The 8159-nt window shown below is 50.7% G+C and overlaps 1 long non-coding RNA gene across 1 annotated transcript; it reads right to left on the bottom strand.

Annotated features, from left to right (window-relative positions):
- Positions 1–6667: 6667 nt before the first annotated feature.
- LOC107971952 (uncharacterized) lies at positions 6668–8159 on the bottom strand. The gene is made up of 2 exons (XR_001714771.3): positions 8038–8159; positions 6668–6811 (listed from the first exon to the last, which is right to left on the bottom strand). It is a non-coding gene; the product is annotated as an uncharacterized LOC107971952 (long non-coding RNA).

Below are 8159 nucleotides of genomic sequence, written 5' to 3'. Positions count from 1 at the left end.
CCCCATCTAGTTCCCCACACAGATGGACCCCGCTCCCATACCAGGGCTTCTGACTCTCCACCTGTCTCACACCACCTGACCTCTCTCCTCCTGCCTCTGCCCTTGTTTCCCTTGGCAACTCTCTGGGCCTGTAGAGGCTCTCTCAGGGGAAGATAGTCCTTCATGACTAAATCCTTCCCTCATGGGTCCCCAGACCCTCTGATTCCAGCCCCCCAGAGATGGGGATACTGCCAAGGTGAAGGTTTCGGGGAAGACCCTCAGGGAGGTTCAGCTGTGTTTGTTTCCTGTGACTGCTGAAATTGTACAGATTGCCACATACTACATCCTAGACCTCCTGAATTCTGATTTGGGGATCAGGAAGGAGGTTGCTGGGAAGCAGAGGTGAGTCATGACCCAGGCTGGGGCCCCATCAGGGAGGTTAAGTCTCTTTTTTAAAATTTAATTTAATTTATTTATTTTTGTAGAGACAGAGTCTCTCTATGTTGCCCAGGCTGGTTTCAAACTCCTGGCCTCAAGTGATCCTTCTTCCTTGGGCTCTCTTAAGTGCTGGGATTACAGGTCTGAGCTATGGTACCCATTGCCCTCTAGAGGAAGGCAGGCCCAGCCTGCAATCCCAGCATTTTGGAAGGCCAGGTCAGAGGATTGCTTGAGCCCAGGAGTTTGAGACCAGCCCGGGTAACATGGCAAGACCCTGCCTCTACAAAAAAAAAAAAAAAAAAAAAAAATTACCTGGGTGTGGTGGCATGTGCCTGTAGTCCCAAGCTACTCAGGAGGCTGAGGTGGGAGGATCGCTTAATCCCCAGAGGTCAAGGCTGCAGTGAGCCATGATCGTGCCACTGCACTCCAGCCTGGGTGACAGAGCGAGACCCTGTCTCCAAGAAAAAAATAAAACTTGAAAAAAAAAAATCTAGAGGAAGGCAAAGGGTCTGGAGGGCATCGTGAGCAACACTCACCTGGTCAGTGAAGCTGAGCAAAACTGCCCTGCTCAGACCTGAACTGGCCTGAGACAGAGACAGAAAGGGGCAGGCAGTCTGGGCACGGTGGCTCACACCTGTAATCCCAGGATTTTGGGAGGCTGAGGCAGGCGGATCACCTGAGGTCAGGAGTTCAAGACCAGCCTGGCCAACTTGGCGAAACCCTGTCTCTAATAAAAATACACAAATTAACTAGGTGTGGTGGCGTACACCTATATAGTCCCAGCTACTTGGGAGACTGGGGCAGAAGAATCACTTGAACTGGGAAGCAGAGGTTGCAGTGAGCTGAGATTGTGCCACTGCACTCCAGCACTCTAGCCTGGGAGACACAGTGAGACTCTGTCTCAAAAAAAAAGAAAGGGCAGTCTCAGACTCCCAGAGAGGAGAACAGCAAGTTTCTGTTCCACCTACTTCCTTCAAGGGCTTCTTCCTCCAGGAAGCCTTCCCATCCTCCAGGCTGAGCTGACCTACCCTTCACAGAGCTGGGGCTGGTGTTTAATCTGCACAGGCTGCATGAAGTTTTGCATCCTCTTTCCTGGAGCCTGGCCTGGCCTGGATGTTAGAGTTCATGCTGCACCCTGGGAGGGTGAAAGCTGGCCCCACTCAGAGTTGTCCATGCCACTCCCAGGCCCCAGCAAATAGCAGGTGTCAGTGAGCGGGTGAGAGGCATGTCTTCGCCTCCTGGGACTCTGAGCTTCCTAGAACTGGGGCCACATTTCCTGCCTTATCTGTTTTCTCCACTGAGCAGGGCTGGGGCTGGAGGGGGCACGTGTGGGGCCAGCCAGCAGGAGCCCGAGGCGAGAGGGTCTGAACCCCCTGCCTCGGAGCCTACCGGCAGAGAGACCAGGGGCCTTTCATTTCCCAGCATCCCCGACATCCTGCTCATCTGCTGCAGAAACAATGAACACGGGAAAAGGGCAGGATGTCCCAGAGGTCGTCCAGAGGAGGAGAGGACAGGCTGAGTCAAAGGTGGGGAGGGAGGAAGGACAGAGGTCAATGGCACACGTGCCATGATCTCATCAGCTCCTGAAAAACAATGACTCGACCTTCTGAGGGCCCCAACTGAGCTCTGGCAACCACATGAGGCCAGTCATTTCCTCAGTGTTCAGATGAGGAAGAGGGGGGCTCTCAGAGGAAAGGGAATGATCCCCAGGTCACATGGTCAGTAGGCACTGGAGCTGGGACTGAAACCCAGGGAGACAGAGGAGAGACGGGCCAGGGCTGCGAGGAGGCAGAGAGGCAAGGGCTTTGGCCTCCCCATTTCCAAGCTTGGATTCCCAGGAGTCCATTCATATGTGAAAAAAATGGCTTTTTATTTATTTGTTTGTTTAGAGACAGTCTTGCTTTTTGCCCGGGCTGGAGTGCCGTGGTGTGATCATAACTCACTGTAGCCTTGACCTGGACTCAAGTGATCCTCCCACCTCAGCCTCCTGAGTAGCTGGGACTATAAGTGTGCACCATCACACCCAGATAATTTTTTAAATTTTTGGTAGAGATGGGGTCTTTCTATGTTGCCCAGCCTGGTCTCCAACTTCTGGGCTCAAGTGATCCTCCCGCCTTGGCCTTCCAAAGTACTGAGATTACAAGCATGAGCCATTGCGCCTGTCTTATTTATTTATTTTTAGAGACAGGGTCTCGCTCTGTCACCCAGACTGGAGTGAAGTGGCACAATCATAGCTCAGCGCAGCCTCAAATTCCTGGGCTCAAGGGACCCCCCTGCCTCAGCCAACAAAGTAGCTGGAACTACAGGCATATACCACCATGCCTGGCTAACTTTAAATTTTTTTAGAAATGGGGTCTTGACCAGCCCAGGCTGGTCTTGAACTCCTGGGCTCAAGTGATCCTCCGGTCTCAGCCTCCTGAGTAGCTGGGACTACAGGTGCACACCACCACACCCGGCTAATTTTTTTGTGTTTTTATTGTAGAGACAGGGTTTCACCATCTTGCCCAGGCTGCTCTCGAATGCCTGTCCTCATGTGATGCTCCCACCTGGGCCTCCCAAAGGGCTGAGATTACAGGTGTGAGCCACTGCACCCAGCCTGATAGCAGAACCTGCTTTTCTTCTACCAGCCTCTCTTGGACTGTGGAAAAACCTCACACCAACATCTCCTTGTCCAATCTAGAGGCTTCCATGGAATCACTCTCCACCCCAAGACCCCCCAACATCTCCTGTGTGTCCAACCTCATTGAGTAACAGACCATCTGCTGCTTCCCCCGTCCCCATCCATCTCCCCAAGGTCCTGGGCATTGGTCCCCTGCTAAGGGGATCTGTCGGGACCTGCCTCCCAGAGTGAGAGTGGCGATTTCTGCATACATTTCCCCTATCTGTGGCTCCCTTTTCCTGGGTTATGGCCCCATCTTCCGTGCCTCCACACCCTTTCTTTCTACCTCCAGCTGTCCCTGGGCTCTTTGGGACCCTAACCACTGGCATCAATCAACCTTCTATGCCCAGTGTGGACATCAAGGACATCTCCCCAGCAAGCTCAGGCCTTCAGCCCAACATTCTCCTCCTTGCTGTGCTCAGCTCCATTGAATTCTCCATCCTCCACCCCACCCTGCAAATCTGTTAATCTTTGCTTTTCTGGTTTCTTTCATTTTCCTCTGCCTCACCCAGATTCCAGACAAATTCTTATTTATTTATTTATTTATTTATTTGAGATACAGTTGCTGGCGGCTCACTGTAACCTCTGCCTCCCAGGTTCAAGTGATTCTCATGCCTCAGCCTCCGGAGTAGCTGGGATTTTCAGGCATGTGCCAGCACGCGCAGCTAAAATCTTTTTTTTTTTTTTTGAAATGGAGTCTCGCTTTGCTCGCTTTGTTGCCCAGGCTGGTGTGCAGTGGCATGATCTGGGCTCACTGCAACCTCCACCTCCTGGGTTCAAGCAATCCTCCCACCTCAGCCTCCCAAGTAACTGGGATTACAGGCCTGGGCTACCACATATGGGTAATTTTTGTATTTTTAGTAGAGACGGGGTTTCAGCATGTTGGCCAGGCTGGTCTTGAACTCCTGACCTCAAGTGATCCATCTGCTTGGGCCTCCCAAAGTGCTGGGATTATAGGCGTGAGCCACAACACCCGGCTTGGATTATGGACAAATTCTTTTGAATGAGACTCTGTCCCCTGCCTCCAACTTTTCTGCATCCCAGCAGCTGGCATCATCCCATGTCCCAGAGACTTCACACACACCTAATGGGGCTCATCTCAACCCTCCTGTTCCTCAGCCTGATGCTAGGGAGGCCAGGCTCAGGGTCAGTGTGTTGGCCTGCAGCCCGATGTGTGCCCTCCTCCCTGGATCTCTTCCTCCTGGGTTGGGACGAAGGCGTGAAGGTGGTTTGGAGTCATGAGTTCAGGCTGAGACACCTCAGACCTACCTGACCTGCCGGGGGATTCACCCTGCCAGCCTCCAAGATGCAGTAGGATGAGAACACGCACTCTGGGGATAGGAGCCTGGATGTGTGTGTGTCTGGAGGTTGGCCATTCCCATCTTCCAGCGTGTCTCGTGTGACAGGGACCAGTGTGGAAGTGTCTCTGGGTTGGCCCTTAGGCATAGGCCAGTTTGAGAATAGGAGACAGGAAGTGAGAGGTCGCCATAGGTGGGGTTTGCAGAGGGTGGTATTAGAGCTTTGCTGTCTCTCTGATCTTTCTTGGCCCTATTTGGGGGTGACTTCCAGGATGACGCCCTTGCTCCTCCCCCACCCCCAAACCTGGCAGGTCTTCCCATGTGTCCTCTGTAGCAGTCTCAGCCACACCGTGCAGTGGACCACTGCATTGGAGGCATCCTACGTCTTCTCAAGGACATGGTCCCTTCAAGGACCCTGGATGCTGACCTGTCTCCTGTCCCACCTAGCCCACCTATAGCACCTGGCTCAGCAGAAGCTCATGGATGACCTTGAATGACCCCTTCCAGCACTGAGACTTGCTTTCTTCAAACTAGCATCCAGGTCTAGGATTACCCCACTCAGCAGCCTCAGATAACTAAAGGAGCATCTCTAACTGGTGAGGTCTAACCCAATCAAAAGTCTTTTTTTTTTTTTTTTTTTTGAGACGGAGTCTCGCTCTGTTGCCCAGGCTGGAGTGCAGTGGTGCGATCTCGGCTCACTGCAAGCTCCGACTCCCAGGTTCACGCCATACTCCTGCCTCAGCCTACTGAGTAGCTGGGACTAGAGGCGCATGCCACCACACCCGGCTAATTTTTTGTATTTTTAGTAGAGACAGGGTTTCACCGTGTTAGCCAGGATGGTGTTAATCTCCTGACCTCGTGATCCGCCCGCCTCGGCCTCCCAAAGTGCTGGGATTACAGGCGTGAGCCACAGCACCCAGCCCAAAAGTCTTATAATAAATAATATTTAAGAGATGGGTGTTGCTCTGTCGCCAAGGCTGGAGTGCAGTGGCGTGATCATAGCTCACTGCAGCCTTGAAGTCCTGGGCTCAAGGGATCCTCCCACCTCAACCTCCCCAGTACCTGGGACTACAGGCATGCACCACCACGCCTGGCTAATTTTTAATTTTTTTATAGAGACTGGGTCTCACTATGTTGCCCAGGCTGGTCTTGAACTCCTGGCCTCACAGGGATCCTCCTGCCTCTGCCTCCCAAAGTGCTGGAATTACAGGCATGAGTCACGGTGTCCCAGCCATTTTTTTTTTTTTGAGACAGAGTCTCACGCTGTTGCCCAGGCTGGAGTGCAGTGATGCCATCTTGGCTCACTGCAACCTCCCCCTCTCAGGTTCAGGTGATTCTCGTGCCTCAGCCTCCCGAGTAGCTGAAATTACAGGCATGTGCTGCCATGCCCAGGTAATTTTTTGTAGTTTTAGTAGAGAAAGGGTTTCACTGTGTTGCCCAGGTTGGTCTCGAACTCCTGGCCTCAAGTGATCTGCCTGCCTTGGCCTCCCAAAATGCTGGAATTATAGGCATGAACCACCATGCCCTGTCCTCCTCCCCATTTTTTTTTTTTTTTTTTTTGAGACCGAGTCTCGCTCTGTCACCCAGGCTGGAGTGCAGCAGCACAATCTCAGCTTACTGCAACCTCTGCCTCCCCGGTTCAAGCAATTCTTCTGCCTCAGCCTCCTGAGTAGCTGGGACTACAGAGGAGTGCTACCACGCCCGGCTAATTTTTTGTCCCCTTTTCTTTTGAAGAGGAAAAGCAATTCCTGGCCTCCCAGCCTGGGCCAGCCAAAATAGCTTAGGAAGAATGTGGGCAGGCCCAAGACCTCTCACCTCCCTCACCTCCACCTTCCGATCTTCACACTCGTACTGGTTTTTTTTTTTTAATTATTATTATTATTATTATTATTTTTGAGACAGAGTTTTGCTCTTGTTGCCCAGGCTGGAATGTAATGGCACGATCTCTGGCTCACTGCAACCTCCGCCTCCCAGCTTCAGGCAATTCTGCCTCAGCCTCCTGAGTAGCTGGGATTACAAGCATGCACCACCACACCCGGCTAATTTTGTATTTTTAGTAGAGATGGGGTTTCTCCCTGTTGGTCAGGCTGATCTCAAACTCCCGACCTCAGGTGATCCACCCGCCTCGGCCTCCCAAAGTGCTGGGATTACAGGCGTGAGCCACCGCGCCAGGCCCTGTTTTCTTAAAATCATTGGTGAACATTCCACTTCTTGGAGACCTGCAATGTAAATTGGGCAAACAGAATGGCTTGTTTTCGTCTGTGCTGGGGCCTGAAATGAGTCAGTGACTAGATTTTAAGGCTGAGGAATTGCGTTTACTGGGTTCATGGACACGAACTCCTGTAGGGCCTAGATATTTATCAGCATGGCCAAGGCCTGGGGGACAGTTTCGAGTCTCAGCTCCAACACTTCCTGCATGCCAAAGCTGCATCAGCCTCTTTTTTTAAATAAACAAAAAACGTTTAGTCACAGAAATGTTCAGGAATATGCAAAAGTAGAGAAAATATAGTAATAAATCCTGCTTCAGCAGTCATCAACATTTGGCTAATCTTGTTTCATCCATGTACCCTCAAACACTGTTCCGAACCCTAACTTTTTTTTTCTTGTGACAGGGTCTCACTCTGTCATCCAGGCTGGAGTGCAGTGGCGAGATCCTGGCTCACTGCAACCGCCGCCTCCTGGGTTCAAGTGATTCTCATGCCTCAGCCTCCTGAGTAGCTGGGACTATGGGACTATAGGCACGTGCTACCATGCCTGGCTAATTTTTTGTACTTTTTAGTAGAGACGAGGTTTTGCCATGTTGCCCAGGCTGGTCTTGAACTCCTGAGCTCAGGCAACTTGCCTGCCTCGGCTTCCTAAAGTGCTGGGATTACAGGCTTGAGCCACTGTGTTCAGTCTTGATACTTTTCAATTTAAGGTAAAATACAGCATGATTTATTAGTTTTTTTTGTTTGTTTGTTTTTTGTTTTTTGAGACAGAGAGTCTAGCTCTGTCACCCAGGCTGGAGTGCAGTGGCACAATCTTGGCTCACTGCAACCTCCACCTCCTGAGTTCCAGTGATTGGCCTGCCTCAGTCTCCCAAGTAGTTGGGACTACAGGCACCTGTCACCACACCCGGCTAATTTTTTTGTATTTGTATTTTATTTTACTATTACTTTTTGAGGCAGAGTCTCGCTCTGTTACACAGGCTGGAGTCCAGTTGCACGATCTCAGCTCACTGCAACATACGCCTCCTGGGTTCAAGCGATTCTTGTGCCTCAGCTTCCCAAGTAGCTGGGATTACAGGTGTGCACCACCACGCCTGGCTAATTTTTATATTTTTAGTAGAAACGGGGTTTTACCATGCTGGCCAGGCTGTTCTCGAACTCCTGACCTCAAGTGATCCACCCACCCGGGCTTCCCAAAGTGCTGGGATTACAGGTGTAAGCCACCGTGCCTGGCCTGATTTTTAAAAACCTTTTAATATAATCATATAAAATGCATACATTTCCAAAGTCAAATATACAAAACAAAGTATATTTGGAGGAATAAGACTGTCTTTCATTCTATTCTCTCCCTCCTATGTCGCTATTAAAAATTTTTAATTTATACTCCCAGTTTAAAAATTTATATTTGTACCTCACTATTTCTTTTCACAATTGAACAATGAGATAATAGACATACTTTCTTGTTCTTAACTTTAGCAGGAAAGCCTCTAGTGTTCCACCATTGAGATCTTCCTTTAAAATCCTTTTTGTAAAATTTGGGCTGTGCTATCCATTCTATCTGATGTTCCACAGCACTTC

This window comes from Pan troglodytes, chromosome 6, assembly GCF_028858775.2.
Source record: "Pan troglodytes isolate AG18354 chromosome 6, NHGRI_mPanTro3-v2.0_pri, whole genome shotgun sequence".
NCBI classification, from domain to species: Eukaryota; Metazoa; Chordata; class Mammalia; order Primates; family Hominidae; genus Pan; species Pan troglodytes.
This window is presented reverse-complemented; position numbering and strand designations above follow the sequence as displayed.